Source organism: Rana temporaria, chromosome 4 (genome assembly GCF_905171775.1).
Source record: "Rana temporaria chromosome 4, aRanTem1.1, whole genome shotgun sequence".
NCBI lineage: Eukaryota > Metazoa > Chordata > Amphibia > Anura > Ranidae > Rana > Rana temporaria.
In genome coordinates, this window is record NC_053492.1 from 462016356 (window position 1) to 462028416 (window position 12061).

Below are 12061 nucleotides of genomic sequence, written 5' to 3' on the forward strand. Positions count from 1 at the left end.
CCACCAAAAGAAAGCTCTAGAAAGCTCTACCCTGTGGGCCAGATTCAGAAAGAGATACGACGGCGTATCTCCGGATACGCCGTCGTATCTCTGAGTGCGCTCGATCGTATCTATGTGACTGATTCATAGAATCAGTTATGCATAGATATCCCTAAGATCTGCCAGGTGTAAGTGTCTTACACCGTCGGATCTTAGGCCTTGTACAGACGACCGAACATGTCCGATGAAAACGGTCCACGGACCGTTTTCATCGGCATGTCTGCTGGGAGGTTTTGGTCTGATGTGTGTACACACCATCAGACCAAAATCCCCGCGGACAGAGAACGCGGTGACGTAGAAGACACTGACGTTCTCTAACACGGAAGTTCAATGCTTCCACGCATGCGTCGAATCAATTCGACACATGGGCGGGATTTCGGGCCGCTGGTTATAAGTCATAACCAGCGGACATGTCCGATGAGTCATACTGACCATCGGACATGTCCGACGGACAGGTTTCCAGCGGACAAGTTTCTTAGCATGCTAAGAAACTTTTGTCCGCTGGAAACCTGTCCGCTAGGCCAGGAAACCTGTCCGCTAGGCCGTACACACGATCGGACATGTCCGCGAAAACTGGTCTGCGGACCAGTTTCAGCGGACATGTTCGGTCGTGTGTACGAGGCCTTAGGCTGCAATTTCAGGCTGGCCGCTAGGTGGCGCTTCCGTATGTTTTACGCGAGGAATATGCAAATTAGGATTTACGCCGATTCATAAAACGAACGACCGCCCTACGTTTTTCTTTTCCTCCTTCACTTACCTCATCCTTCCATTTTGCTTTTAAATGTCCTTATTTCTTCTGAGAAATGCTCACTTCCTGTTCTTCTGTCTGTAACTCCACACAGTAATGCAAGGCTTTCTCCCTGGTGTGGAGTGTCGTGCTCGCCCCCTCCCTTGGACTACAGGAGAGTCAGGACGCTCTCTACGTTGCAGATAGAGAAAGGAGCTGTGTGTTAGTGGGAGTTCTGACTCTCCTGTAGTCCAAGGGAGGGGGCGAGCACGACACTCCACACCAGGGAGTAAGCCTCGCATTACGGTGTGGAGTTACAGACAGAAGAACAGGAAGTGAGGATTTCTCAGAAGAAATAAGGACATTTAAAAGCAAAATGGAAGGATGAGGTAAGTGAAGGAGGACTGCACTAAGGGAAAGGAAGCTATTTAGGGGAAAAAATTGTACCTTTACAACCCCTTTACAACCCCGTGGACGCATCCAGTGCGCATGCTCACAATCACGTCGGAACTACTCCCTAAGATACGCCGGATCACTGCCTACGACGTGAACGTAACCTACGCCTAGTCATATTCACGTACAACGTAAACGACAAAAGATACGAAGGCTTGGGTTGCGCCTCATATATGGGGAATAACTTTACGCCGGACGTACGACTCAGGCCTCGTACACAAACTTGCTGGGAGATATTTTTTGGCGAGGAAACCGGTCGTGTGTACATTTTCGTCGAGGAAACTGTCGAGAAACTCGACGAGCCAAAAAGAAAGCATGTTCTCTATTTCCTTGACGGGAATGGAGAAAATTGGCTTGTCGAGTTTCTCGACAGCCTAACAAGGAACTCGACGAGCAAAACAATGTGTTTCGCCCGTCGAGTTCCTCGGTCGTGTGTACGAGGCCTCACTCAAACTGCGTATATTATGCGCCGGGCGCAAGTATGTTTGTGAATCGACGTATCTCCCTCATTTCCATATTTGAATAGGTAATCAATGGGAGCGCCACATGCGTCCAGCGTAAATATGCGCCCACGATACGCCAGCGTAGGCAAGTTACGTCGGTCGGATGAAGTCTATTTTTAGGCGTATCTTAGTTCGTGGGTCGACGCATAGATACGACGGCTCACATTTGTACTTACGACGGCGTATCTTGAGATACGTCGGCGCAAGTGCTTTGTGAATCCGGGCCAGTGTACCTACTTGATTATTTATTGTTTGTACTTAGTGTAGTTTAGTTTAATCTAATCTTTTTTTCATTGGTTTTGTGATATTGTTTTCTCTTTTGTGTATTTGCTCACTTTTTATTTGATGTTTATTTTGAATTTTTTTTTTGGAGAAAAAAGGTAAAATAAGGAGCCTAATGAGGGGCTATTATTTGATACAACAACACTTCTAGCAAACATCTATAAAATGATTTAAAGCTTCATCTATACTAGGTATCGGGATAGTTGAATGAAGATTCAAACAAAAGAAATTAATAAATATATTGCTCTAAAAATTGGACTTCTACAGACACCACATGAGGCAAAGAGAAATCATCTAAAATAGCCGAATATTCTTCTGCCTCATGTTGTGCTTGTAAAAGTTCAATTTTTGCAATGGGTTTGTTCCTTTATTTTTTTTTATACTTAATAAGGATACGGCACTGTTGGAGTCCATTTAATACGATTGAACGAAGCTTCAGCAACCCTAAGGAACCGATTAAGAACTCTTTGCATCCTTAAAACCACCCTAATTTTACATTACCCATTGACTTCAATACATTTCACCAGAATGGTCATATTTTGTTGAAATCTCTGGATTTTCATCCAAAATATAAGAAAAAAATAAAATAAACCAGAAGTGATTAACAACTTCAGCCCCGGAAGGTTTTTCCCCCCTTCTTCACGACCAGGCCATTTTTTGCGGTACAGTGCTGCGTTACTTTAACCTCCCTGGCGGTATGATTATTTCAGATTTTAGGTGCTGAAAGCGGTACCATTATTTTGCAAGGAAATTTGGCATTTTATACTGTAGGCCTGTAATTCTTAGGAATAACTCACTTAAATCTGACCAAACAAGAGTCTAGTAGACATCTCGGGTATGAAAAGGTTTGAAAAACAAAATCATAAATTATAATATAATAAATAATTTTAACAAATAATAATATAATTATAATAAAAATTATTCAATAATGTAATCAACTCAAAATCACTGAAATTTGCTCAGTTGCAGAATTGTCGCTGTGATTACTTTTATTTTTTGATGACAAATTTACCCACAAATCGCTATCGCTCAATTCTGCAAGTGATTATAATTTATTATCGCTGTTTTCTAGCTGCTCTAAAATCACTTTTGACACTTTTGACATGCAGATGTAAGTTTGTTATGTCCTACATAACACTCCATACATATCTATTGTATATTTTATTATAAGTTCATATACTTCCTTCTTCTCCCCCCTGCAGGATGTATATTCGGGATGTTTATTATAACTGAAAATGTATTATTTATATTTTCAGATCCTGAAGAAGTGACCTTCCTGAAACGGGTTGATATCATATGCCGCATGTTACACTGTGAATGTAACTCTGGTTTATATCATTTTATGGAGATCATGTACTACTATTTTATTCTGTATTCATAATATATATTGTTTTTAGTATATTTTGGATTATTATTGGTTCCATTTTGGTGATTTGAAAGTCCCAGCATTTGCCTTTATTATAAAGTAATTCCTGTACTTTCCACTCTTTGAAGTGATCTGTATACATCCTACAGGTAATCACCAATTCCAATACTGAACTTATATTAAAGGGGTTGTAAAGGTACAATAGTTTTTTCCCCTAAATAGCTTCCTTTACCTTAGTGCAGTCCTCCTTCACTTACCTCATCCTTCCATTTTGCTTTTAAATGTCCTTATTTCTTCTGAGAAATCCTCACTTCCTTTTCTTCTGTCTGTAACTCCACACAGTAATGCGAGGCTTTCTCCCTGGTGTGGAGTGTTGTGCTCGCCCCCTCCCTTGGACTACAGGAGAGTCAGGATGCTCTCTACGTTGCAGATAGAGAAAGGAGCTGTGTGTTGGTCGGTGCCCTGACCCTCCTGATCGTCACCTCCCCCCTCAAGAGGCTTTCTCCACACCAGGGAGAAAGCCTCGCATTACGATGTGGAGTTACAGACAGAAGAACAGGAAGTGAGGATTTCTCAGAAGAAATAAGGACATTTAAAAGCAAAATAGAAGGATGAGGTAAGTGAAGGAGGACTGCACTAAGGGAAAGTGAGATATTTAGGAAACAAAAATTACCTTTACAACCCTTTTAACTCTACTTCCTTTTTTTTAATTAATTTTTATTCATTTATTTTTACATCATTGCGTTTTTTGTCGTGGAGCGTTTTGTAAGAATAAAATTACCTTGTAAATATGTATTTTTATACTTTTTTTGCGAGCCCCTGAAACATGTTGCCTTTTTTATTCTTTAATCGGATTGATCAAAGGAGTTCATACTGGACTGAACTATATGTGTGGCACTCTCATTCTTCCAATATATTATTTTAAAACAAAATCTATATAGACATATACTGTATATACACTAAGGGCCAGATTCACATACCTTTGCGGCGGCGTAACGTATCGTCTTTACGCTACACCGCCGCAAGTTTTCAGCGCAAGTGCCTGATTCACCAAGCACTTGCGTGTAAACTTACGGCGGTTTAACGTAAAGCCGTCCGGCGCAAGCCCGCCTAATTCAAATGGGGCGTGTACCATTTAAATTAGGCGCGTTCCCGCTCCGAACGTTCTGCGCATACTCCGTTAGGAAATTTCCTGATGTGCTTTGCGCGAAATTACGGCGCCCCGACGTGTTTTTTGAACGGCGACGTGCGTAACGTACTTTAGTATTCCCGGACGTCTTACAAAAAAAAAAGAAAAATTTGAAATTCGACGTGGGAACGACGGCCATACTTTAACCACTTACCCCCCGGACCATATTGCTGCCCAAAGACCAGAGTACTTTTTGCGATTCGGGACTCTGTCGCTTTAACAGATTGCGCGGTCGTGCGACGTGGCTCCCAAACAAAATTGGCGTCCTTTTTTTCCCACAAATAGAGCTTTCTTTTGGTGGTACTTGATCACCTCTGCGGTTTTTAGTTTTTGCGCTATAAACAAAAATAGAGCGACGATTTTGAAAAAAATGAATATTTTTTACATTTTGCTGTAATAAATATCCCCCAAAAATATATAAAAAAACATTTTTTTTCCTCAGTTTAGGCCGATACGTTTTCTTCTACATATTTTTCGTAAAAAAAAATCGCAATAAGCGTTTATTGATTGGTTTGCGCAAAAGTTATAGCGTTTACAAAATAGGGGGTAGTTTTATGTCATTTTTATTATATTTTTTTTACTAGTAATGGCGGCGATCAGCGTTTTTTTTTTCAGTACTGCGACATGATGGCGGACACTTCGGACACTTTTGACACATTTTTGGGACCATTGGCATTTTTACAGCTCCCGGTCCCCGCTCTGTAACGAGCGATCGCGTGTGCCCGGCGGCGATCGCGCCCGCCAGGCACACGCACGGGAGTCGGGGGCGAGCGGGGGGCGCGCGCGCGCCTCCGGCGGCGCGTGCGCGCCCCTAGTGGCGGCTGGGAGAGAGGACGTCATATTACGTGCTCTCGCCCAGCAGAGCCACCTTGTGGACGTATTTCGACGGTGCGCCGTCGGCAAGTGGTTAACATAGCTGTTCTAAATGTAAGCCATGAAAAAGCAGGCTTATGTTTGCGACGGGAAAAACCGACTAGCGACGACGTAAGATTGCGACGAACTCGCGTATCTTCGTGGATCGCCGTAATCAGCTAATTTGCATACCCGACGCTGGAAAACGACGCAAACTCCACCCAGCGGCCGCCGGAGAATTACACCTACGATCCGAAGGCGTACGCCTGTCGGATCTTAGCCAAAAGCCGTCGTATCTTTGTTTGTGAATTTCAAATAAAGATACGACGCGGCAAATTTGAAAGTACGCAGGAGTATCAGCAGATACTCCGGCGTACTTTTTCTGTGAATCTAGCCCTATATTTCTAAAAAGTATTGGGATGCCGGCCTTTACACGCACATGAATTTTAATGGCACCCCAGTCTTAGGGCCAGATCGACAGCCAGCCGCCGTAACTTAAATATTCCCATTTAAGTTACACTGACGGAAAATCCACAAAGCACTTACCTAGAAATTTTCGGCTGTGTAACTTAAATCCAGCCAGTGCAAGGCGTTCCTATTCAAATGGGGCGAGTCCCATTTAAATTAGGCGCGCTCCCGCGCCGGCCGTACTGCGCATGCTCACAACGTCATTTTCCCGACGTGCTTTGCGCGGTTTTACGTTGCGCTGGGTTTTGAGAATCGCGACGGGCGTAAAAAAAAAAAATACGAGTTGCGGCGGGAAAAAAATTTTTGGGAAAAAAAAAAGACGGCGACGCGGGGTAGAAGGGTCTACTTTTACAAGGCCTAAACAGTTTAGGCCTTGTAAAAGGAGCCCTAATTTTACGATTGCAAACTAATACTTACGGAGAAAAAAACGAAGTGTAAAAGCTTCGTGGATCTCCGTAAGTGCTAATTTGCATACCCGAAGCGGCATTTCGACTCGAAATGCCCCCAGCGGCGGATGCGGTACTGCATCCTAAGATCCGGCAGTGTAAGTCCCTTACACATGCCGGATCTTCTGCCTATCTATTGGAAACTGATTCTGTGGATCAGTTCCAAAGATAGAAACAGGGATACGACGGCGTATCCCTTTTGTGGATCTGGCCCTTAGTCCCTAGTGTTGAATATTGAGTTGGCCCCACCCTTTGCAGCTATAACAGCTTCACCTCTTCTGGGAAGGCCGTCCTCAAGGTTTAGGAGTGTGTCTATGGGAATGTTTGACCATTCTTCCAGAAGGGCATTTGTGAGGTCAGGGACTGATGTTGGAGAGAAGGCCTGGCTCGCAGACTCCGCTCTAATTCATCCCAAAGGTGTTCTATCTGGTTGAAGTCATGACTCTGTGCAGGCAAGTCAAGTTTCTCCACCCCAAACTCGCTCATCCATGTCTTTATGGACCTTGCGTTGTGCACTGGTGCGCAGTCATGTTGGAACAGGAAGGGGCCGTCCCCAAACTGTTCCCACAAAGTTGGAAGCAAGAAAATTGTCCAAAATGTCTCGGTATGCTGATACCTTAAGAATTCCCTTCACTGGAACTAAGGGACCACCCCAACCCCTGAGAAACAACCCCACACCATAATCCCACATTCACCAAATTATTTGGATCAGTGCACAAAGGTTATGGTTACGGCTTACACCTACACTATCTCACAAAAGTGAGTACACCCCTCACATTTTTGTAAATATTTTTATATATTCTTTTCAGGTGAGAACACTGAAGAAATGACACTTTGCTACAATGTTGTGTAGTGAGTGTACAGCTTGTATAACAGTGTACATTTGTTGTCCCCTCAAAATAACTCAACAAACAGCCATTAATGTCTAAACCACTGACAATAAAAGTGAGTACACCCCAAAGTGAAAATGTCCAAAATGGGCACAAAATGTAAATATTTTGCGTGGCAGCCATTATTTTCCAGCACTGCCTTAACCCTCTTGGGCATGGAGGTCACCAGAGCTTCACAGGTTGCCACTGGAGTCCTCTTCCCCTCCTCCATGACGACATCACAGAGCTGGTGGATGTTAGAGACCTTGCACTCCTCCACCTTCCATTTAAAGATGTCCCACAGATGATCAATAGGGTTTAGGTCTGGAGACATGCTTGGCCAGTCCATCAACTTTACCGTCAGCTTCTTTAGCAAGGCAGTGGTCATCTTGGAGGTGTGTTTGGGGTCGTTATCATGTTGGAATACTGCCCTGCGGCCAAGTCTCTGAAGGGAGGGGATCATGCTCTGCTTCAGTATGTCACAGTACATGTTGGCATTCATGGTTCCTTCAATGATCTGTAGCTCCCCAGTGCCGGCAGCACTCATGCAGCCCCAGACCATGACACTCCCGCCACCATGCTTTTCTGTAGGCAAGACACACTTGTCTTTGTTCTCCTCACCTGGTTGCCGCCACACACGCCTGACACCATCTGACACCAAATAAGTTTATCTTGGTCTCAGACCACAGGACATGGTTCCAGTAATCCATGTCCTTAGTCTTCTTGTCTTCAGCAAACTGTTTGCAGGCTTTCTTGTGCATCATCTTTAGAAAAGGCTTCCTTCTGGGACAACAACCATGCAGATCAATTTGATGCAGTGTGCGGAGTATGGTCTGAGCACTGACAGGCTGACCCCCACCCCTTCAACCTCTGCAGCAATGCTGTCAGCACTCATACGTCTATTTGCCAAAGACAACCTCTGGATATGATGCTGAGCACGTGCACTCAACTTCTTTGGTCAACCATGGTGAGACCTGTTCTGAGTGGAGCCTGTCCTGTATGGTCTTGGCCACGTGCTGCAGCTCAGTTTCAGGATCTTAGCAATCTTCTTAGGCCGCGTACACACGGTCGGTCCATCCGATGAGAACGGTCCGAAGGACCGTTCTCATCGGTTAACCGATGAAGCTGACTGATGGTCTGATGTGCCTACACACCATCAGTTGAAAAAATGATTGTGTCAGAACGCGGTGACGTAAAACACACGACGTGCAGAAAAAAAACGAAGTTCAATGCTTCCAAGCATGCATCGACTTGATTCTGAGCATGCGCGGGTTTTTAACCGATGCTTTTGCATACTAACCATCGGTTTTGACCTATCGGTTATCAGTCCATCGGTTACATTTTAAAGCAAGTTCTCTTTTTTTTGACCTAAGGATAACTGACCGATGGGGCCCACACACGATCGGTTTGGACCAATGAAATTTCATCGGTCCTTTAGTCCGTTTTCTTTGGTTTTGACCGACCCTGTGTACACGGCCTTATAGCCTAGGCCATCTTTATGTAGAGCAACAATTTTTTTTTTTTAGATCCTCAGCGAGTTCTTTGCCATGAGGTGTCATATTGAGCTTCCAGTGACCAGTATGAGTGAGAGCGATAACACCAAATTTAACACACCTGCTCCCCATTTACACCTGAGACCTTGTAACACAAACGAGTCACATGACACAGAGGAGGTAAAATGGCTAATTGGGCCCAATTTGGACATTTTCACTTAGGGGTGTACTCACTTTTGTTGCCAGCGGTTTAGACATTAATGGCTGTGTGTTGAGTTATTTTGAGGGGACAGCAAATTTACACTGTTATACAAGCTGTACACCCACTACTTTACATTGTGGCAAAGTGTCATTTCTTCAGTGTTGTCACATGAAAAGATAGAATAAAATATTTACAAAAACTCACTTTTGTGAGATTCTGTATTTTAAAAACATGCTATGCATTTCCTTCTTTTTTTGAGAGAGATAATATTAATGAAAAGAGATACTGGACATGAGTTTGGAGTTGGGTCCGGGATGAAGTCTTCACCTATTCATTTCATGCTCTCTGCAAACTGACAGTGATAAAAAGCAATAATTCACATTTTAGAAAAATATAAATAATTTAATTAATGAATATTTGGAGGTCATGGTGATAATAATTGTACATTTGCTTAACCACTTCCCGACCTCCTCATGTACATATACGTCAGCAGAATGGCACGGACAGGCACAATCACGTACCTGTACGTCCTCTGCTAGATGTGGGTGGGGGGTCCGATCGGGACCCCCCCGGTACATGCGGAGGTCGGGTCCACTCGGGGAGCGATCCGGGACGACGGCGCGGCTATTTGTTTTTAGCCGCTCCGTCGCGATCGCTCCCCGGAGCTGAAGAACGGGGAGAGCCGTGTGTAAACACAGCTTCCCCGTGCTTCACTGTGTCGGCGCATCGATCGCGTCATTCCCTTTATAGGGAAGACACGATCGATGACGTCAGTCCTACAGCCACACCCCCCTACAGTTGTAAACACACACAAAGTAAACCCTAACTCCTACAGCGCCCCCTGTGGTTAACTCCCAAACTGCAACTGTCATTTTCACAATAAACAATGCAATTCAAATGCATTTTTTGCTGTGAAAATGACAATTGTCCAAAAAATGTGTCAAAATTGTCCGAAGTGTCCGCCATAATGTCGCAGTCACGAAAAAAATCGCTGATCGCCGCCATTACTAGTAAAAAAAAATAAAAAAATAAAAATGCAAAAAAACTATCCCCTATTTTGTAAACGCTATAAATTTTGCGCAAACCAACCGATAAACGATTATTGCGATTTTTTTTACCAAAACTGAGGAAAAAAAATGTTTTATATATGTTTTTGGGGGATATTTATTATAGAAAAAAGAGAAAAATATTGAATTTTTTTTTAAATTGTCGCTCTATTTTTGTTTATAGCGCAAAAAATAAAAACCGCAGAGGTGATCAAATACCACCAAAAGAAAGCTCTATTTGTGGGGAAAAAAGGACGCCAATTTTGTTTGGGAGCCACGTCGCACGACCGCGCAATTGTCTGTTAAAGCGACGCAGTCCCGAACTGTAAAAACCCCTTGGGTCTTTAGCCAGCATATTGGTCCGGGGCTTAAGTGGTTAACAGTAACAGAAAGGCTGTGGGTTCTTTCACAAGTAAAAGCCTCATCTTAGCTTTTATTACCAAAGAAATTCAGCCTGTCTCCACCTAAGCATTGTTTTCTCTGCCCGACCCTTTTCCTGTCATAGGAAGGAACACCGTTTTTCAAGACCATTGTGAAGAAACTGCAGCCGTAGAAGACACATTATATAAACAATATCAGAAAGAACAGTTATCCGCACAACATTGGTCGACCAAGACCTAGAAAAGGTCTTTAAAGTTTAACTTGAGTTTTAGGGCTGTTACTCAGGGCCGCCATCAGGGGGGTACAGGCAGTACACCTGTAAGGGGCCCGGAGGTCCCCAGGTTCCCCGGATGGCAACCCCCCTTTTAAAAAAATAAATAAAAATAATTTTTCTTTTTATATACATTTTTTTTGTTGTTCTTATTAAAGGACCCAGAGGTCGCCAGAGCCCCAGATGGCAACCCCCCCCCCCCTTTTTTTAAATAACATTTTTTTTAAATCTGTATTTATTATTTTCTTTTTGTTCTTTTTTCTTTTTAATAAAGGTGCCCAGAGGTCCCCAGGGCCCCGGATGGCAACCCCCTTTTTAAAAGAAAAAAATGTATAAAAAAAATGTTTTACATTTTTTTTTTTTTTTGTTCCTGTTTTTATTGAAGGGCCCAGAGGTCCCCATTTTTTTGTTTTTATTAAAGGGCCCAGAGGTCCCCAGGGCACCCCCCCTTTTTTTTATGTATTTATTTTTTTATGTATATATTTTTTTTTTTATTAAAGGGCCCAAAGGTCCACAGGGCCCCGGATGGCTACCCCCCGTTTTTTTTAATAATTTTTTTATATATATATATATATATATATATATATATTTATTTATTTGTAAGGGGCCCCCCCCAATTCGTGCCCCCCCCCCTCGCTTCTCAGTCTTCTCAATTTGCGGTAGCACTCCCACGCTTCTTAATTCGCGGCAGCCCCCCCACGCTTCTCAATATTAGGCGGCAGAACCCCCCCCCCCCCGCTATGATTCTCTGCTCCAGGGGGCCTATGCCTGAAGCTGTTACTGATTACTGCTGAATTTAGATGTCCCGTGAACTATCACAACTCCTAGTGGATGGTTGTAGAATCCCAGGTTGATAGAGGGAAGTGTAACAGCCCTTGCGTGTGGCAGATAGTAAGGTCCCGCCGGCATGCAGATATGAAGGTGCAGCAAAGGAGCCCTTCAGATGGACACAGCAAGCCCCGCTGGTGTCCGTGATGTCACCGGATCTCCGACGGAACTCCCTGAAGACCCGGAAGCCGGCGGAAAGGTGAGTACCAATCAAAAGAATTTTGATCAATCAAAAAAATTAACGATTAATGGAGGAATTAATAGTTAATTTCCACAGCCCTGTGTGTGTGTGTGTGTGTGTGTATATGTGTATGTATATTTGTGTGTGTGTATGTGTGTGTGTATGTACAGTGATGAAAATAAGTATTTGAACACCCTGCTATTTTGCAAGTTCTCCCACTTGGAAATCATGGAGGGGTCTGAAATTGTTATCGTAGGTGCATGTCCACTGTGAGAGACATAATCAAAAAAAAAAATCCAGAAATCACAATGTATGATTTTTTTAACTATTTATTTGTATGATACAGCTGCAAATAAGTATTTGAACACCTGAGAAAATCAATGTTAATATTTGGTACAGTAGCCTTTGTTTGCAATTACAGAGGTCAAACGTTTCTTGTAGTTTTTCACCAGGTTTGCACACACT